This window comes from Salvelinus alpinus, unplaced genomic scaffold (assembly GCF_045679555.1).
Source record: "Salvelinus alpinus unplaced genomic scaffold, SLU_Salpinus.1 scaffold_426, whole genome shotgun sequence".
Lineage (NCBI taxonomy): Eukaryota > Metazoa > Chordata > Actinopteri > Salmoniformes > Salmonidae > Salvelinus > Salvelinus alpinus.
In genome coordinates this window covers 7339-12265 of record NW_027256366.1, presented here as the reverse complement: position 1 = coordinate 12265, position 4927 = coordinate 7339, and the positions used below count along the sequence as shown (strand labels likewise).

The 4927-nt window shown below is 41.0% G+C and overlaps 1 long non-coding RNA gene across 1 annotated transcript; it reads right to left on the bottom strand.

The window, feature by feature from the left end:
• Positions 1-1146: 1146 nt before the first annotated feature.
• On the bottom strand, positions 1147-3611 carry LOC139567392 (uncharacterized). The gene is made up of 2 exons (XR_011673384.1): positions 3378-3611; positions 1147-2217 (listed from the first exon to the last, which is right to left on the bottom strand). It is a non-coding gene; the product is annotated as an uncharacterized lncRNA (long non-coding RNA).
• Between the last annotated feature and the right edge of the window lie 1316 nt (positions 3612-4927).

Sequence of the window (4927 nt, the reverse complement as noted above, 5' to 3'; positions counted from 1 at the left end):
TGAGTTTGGGACAGGGAAACGGAGTTAGGGTATGATGAGTTTAGGGCAGGAGGGGGATAGGGAAACGGAGTTAGGATACAATGAGTTTGGGACAGGGAAACGGAGTTAGGGTATGATGAGTTTGGGACAGGGAAACGGAGTTGGGGTATGATGAGTTTAGGGCAGGAGGGGGACAGGGAAACAGAGTTAGGATACAATGAGTTTGGGACAGGGAAACGGAGTTAGGGTATGATGAGTTTAGGGCAGGAGGGGGACATGGAAACAGAGTTGAGATACAATGAGTTTGGGACAGGGAAACGGAGTTGGGGTATGATGAGTTTAGGGCAGGAGGGGGATAGGGAAACGGAGTTAGGATACAATGAGTTTGGGACAGGGAAACGGAGTTAGGATACAATGAGTTTGGGACAGGGAAACGGAGTTGGGGTATGATGAGTTTAGGGCAGGAGGGGGACAGGGAAACAGAGTTAGGATACAATGAGTTTGGGACAGGGAAACGGAGTTAGGGTATGATGAGTTTAGGGCAGGAGGGGGACAGGGAAACGGAGTTGGGATACAATGAGTTTGGGACAGGGAAACGGAGTTAGGATACAATGAGTTTGGGACAGGGAAACGGAGTTAGGATACAATGAGTTTGGGACAGGGAAACAGAGTTGGGATACAATGAGTTTGGGACAGGGAAACGGAGTTAGGATACAATGAGTTTGGGACAGGGAAACGGAGTTAGGATACAATGAGTTTGGGACAGGGAAACGGAGTTAGGATACAATGAGTTTGGGACAGGGAAACGGAGTTAGGATACAATGAGTTTGGGACAGGGAAACAGAGTTAGGATACAATGAGTTTGGGACAGGGAAACGGAGTTAGGATACAATGAGTTTGGGACAGGGAAACGGAGTTAGGATACAATGAGTTTGGGACAGGAGGGGGACAGGGAAACGGAGTTAGGATACAAGGCCCTCTTTGTGCAGCTCGGGTCAATGCATCTGGTAGTGATCAAAATGGTTGCCGCTGGAGAATACTGTGAAACTCCTACAGTATGCAGTCAGAAGAACACACTGCTTTACAGGAGAGGACCGTTACCCTACAGTAGGTTGGGTGTTATAGCATAGGGTTGGGCCCTGTTGTTATGGAGAGGTCTTTCTATAATTAATGTATTTATTTAACCTTTATTTAACTAGGGAAGTCAGTTAAGAACACATTCTTATTTACAATGACAGCCTAGGAACAGTGGGGTAACTGCCTTGTTCAGTGGCAGAACGACTTATTCTACTACACTACTTTGTCAGGCCCAGAGTTATCCCTGTCCATGAAGGGCCCAGAGTTATCCCTGTCCATGAAGGTCCCAGAGTGTTTCCTGGTCAGATCAGGTGGTCAGGTTAGACTCCTGGCAGTAGACAGACAGACACAGTCTGATCGAGTCACCCTATGATGTCATATAAATGTAGACACTAGGGGGCAGTCCCGCTCTCACAGAAGGTGGTGGAGAGAAGAAGAATCGCATCAGAAGCCATTCCTAAGCAACCAACAGTGTGTCCTCTCCTTTTTCCCCTTGACTTGATTTGGCAGCCAACCTGAGCTGCATGATGTCATGGTTTTACAGTCTGTTCAATGCAGTACGGCAACAATGTCATGTGGAGCAACAGGAGTACTATGGCCTTTCCATGGTTTTGTACAATCATTCAAGACCATCAGACAAAGGTCTGGGTTCATGTCAAGGATGTATATAAGCACTAGATTGTGATTATAAACTGAGTATACAAAACATTAGGAACACCTGCTCTTTCCATGACATAAACTGACCAGGTGAAAGATATGATCCCTTATTGATGTCACTTGTTAAATCCTCTTCAATCAGTGTAGATGAAGTGGAGGAGACACGTTAAAGAAGGATTTTTAAGCCTTGAGACAATTGAGACATGGATTGTGTATGTGGGCCATTCAGAGGGTGAATGAGCAAGACAAAATATTTAAGTTCCTTTCAACAGGGTATGGTAGTAGGTGCCATTCGCACCTGTTTGAGTGTGTCAAGAACTGCAACGCTACTGTGTTTTTCACACTCAACAGTGTTTCGTGTGTATCAAGAACGTTCCAACACCCAAAGGACATCCAGCCAACAAGACACAACTGTGGGAAGCATTGGAGTCGACATGGGCCAGCATCCCTGTGGAACGCTTTCCACACCTTGTAGAGTCCCATGTCCTGATGAATGGAGATTTTCTGAGGGAAAAAGGAGGTGCGAATCAATATTAGGAAGGTGTTCTTAATGTTTTGTACACTCAGTGTGTATATGTGTATGGATCATGATCACTTGTAGAAGTTGAGAAACTATTCCATAGGTTGAAACAGACTTTCACGAACTATGAATGGATTCAGGATGTTTCTAGGGAACTTTTATTTGTTTATGAATCATTTGCTCTCTCAAAGTGTGTATTATCACCTGACCTCTCTTTGTGCTTATTACTCTCTCTCCCCCTCTCTCTCTCCCTCTCCCCCTCTCTCTCCCCCTGGCCCTCCTGCTCTCCCTCCCTCTCTCCTTCTGACCCTCCTGCTCTCTCCCTCCCTCTGGCCCTCCTGCTCTCTCTCCTTCTCTCTCTCCCTCTCTCTCCCCCCGGCCCTCCTGCTCTCTTTGTCTGTGATAGCTGCCTGAAGCATCCAGCAGTCTCCAAATCGATGATGTAATCCAGCAAGTATATACTGCAGTACCTCCGTGTGGCCATAGATGGCAGTGTTGTCCCTCTAAATCCCTTTCAGACTAACCCTAACCCAGTTCCCTATTTTTCCTGGCTCACAGACAAATGTTAAATTCATGGGAAATCAGTGGAGCCCTGTTGTTACTGATTTACATGTTGTTACTGATTTACGTGTTGTTGTTATTGATTTACATGTTGATTTTGTTATTGATTTACATGTTATTGATTTACATGTTGTTATTGATTTACATGTTATTATTGATTTACATGTTATTATTGATTTACATGTTATTGATTTACATGTTGTTATTGATTTAGTTGTTGTTATTGATTTAGTTGTTGTTATTGATTTACATTATGTTTTTGTTGTTATTGATTTACATGTTGTTATTAAGTTGTTGTTTTTATTGATTTAGTTGTTGTTTATTGATTTACATTATGTTTTTGTTATTGATTTAGTTGTTGTTTATTGATTTAGTTGTTGTTTTTATTGATTTAGTTGTTGTTTATTGATTTACATGTTGATTTTGTTGTTATTGATTTACATGTTGTTATTGATTTAGTTGTTTATTGATTTACATTATGTTTTTGTTGTTATTGATTTACATGTTGTTTTTGTTCTTTTTTCAAAGCAGGCTTATTTACATATGAAAAACACGAGTAAATATTGAATAGGGCAGCTCTTACCTCAGGATGTGTATAATCAATCAATCAATCAATGTCATTTTTACACAGGAGGGTATCCATCAATATCTTATCTTCTGCTCTTAATTTCCAAGATATATGATTTAATCGTAATCTCAAACAGATTCTTTATTCAGCTGCAGTGTGTTTCTGTTGGATGAGATCGGGTGCTGTATGCGGACGGTCGTTAGCATATCTAGTGTCTGATGGATCGCGCTCCTCCTCCTGTCTCGCTGTGTTTGTTTCTGGGTGTGTTTGTGTTCGTTATTTCATTCACACAAAAAAAAAACCCGAAAGAGAATTGTCATTGGCTGAGATGGAGCTACGCTGCATGACGCCGTGCTCTCCACAGTCTATTGGAGGAGAGTAATAGTTGTCTCTCTGTCTCTCGCTGTCTCTGTCTCTCTCTTTTTGACTGCAGTAGTAAAACTCTGCAGAGAACAGTGTGAAGTTTAGATTACAGCGAACAGCAAACTCAATTGTGTAGAGATTTCTGGGGCACCAGATACTTCTGAGTATTTTAAAGGGAGAAAGTGGCAAGAATTTAAGCATTCATTCACACATTCACTCGTGCATCCATTCACTCATTCATTATTCTTCAATGTTTCTATCCATTCTACTCAACGTCTCTTGACCTCTGTAATAACCAGAGGAAGGAGATCAATACATACTGTAGATCAATACATAGATTTGACCACATTTTGTTGTGTTACTGTCTGAATTTCAAATTGGATTCATTTGAGATTCTGTGTCCTGGCCTACACACAATACCCCATAATGTCAAAGTGGAATTGTGTTTTAAGAAAATGTAACAAAAATAAATGTAAAGCTGAAAATGAAATGTCTTGAGTCAATAAGTATTCAACCCCTTTTGTTAGGGCAGGACTAAATAAGTTGAGGGGTAAAAATGTGCTCAACAAGTCACATAATAAGTTGCATGGACTCATTCTGTGTGAAATAATAGTGTTGAACATGATTTTTCAATGACTACCACATCTCTGTACCCCACACATAAAATAATCACAGATTAAAACACAAAGACCAGGGGATGTTTTCAAATGACTCGCAAAGAAGGGCACCTATTGGTAGATGGGTAAATAAAAAATAAAAAAGAAGATATTGAATATCCCTTTGAGCATAGTGAAGTTATTAATTACACTTTGGATGGTGTATCAATACTCCCAGTCACTACAACGATACAGGAGTCCTTCCTAACTCAGTTGCCGGAGAGGAAGGAAACCACTAAGGGATTTCACCATGAAGGCAGTGGTGATTTAAAAACAGTTTAAATGGCTGTGATAGGATAAAACTGAGGATGGATCAACAACATAGTAGATACTCCACAATACTAACCTAAATGACAGAGTGAAAAGCAGGAAGCCTGTACAGAATATAAATATTCCAAAACATTCATCCTGTTTGCAACAAGGCAATAAAGTAAAACTGTTAAAAATGTGGCAAAGAAATGAACTTTATGTCCTGAATACAAAGCATTATGTTTGGGACAAATCCAACACATCACTGAGTACCTCTCTTCATATGTTCAACCATGG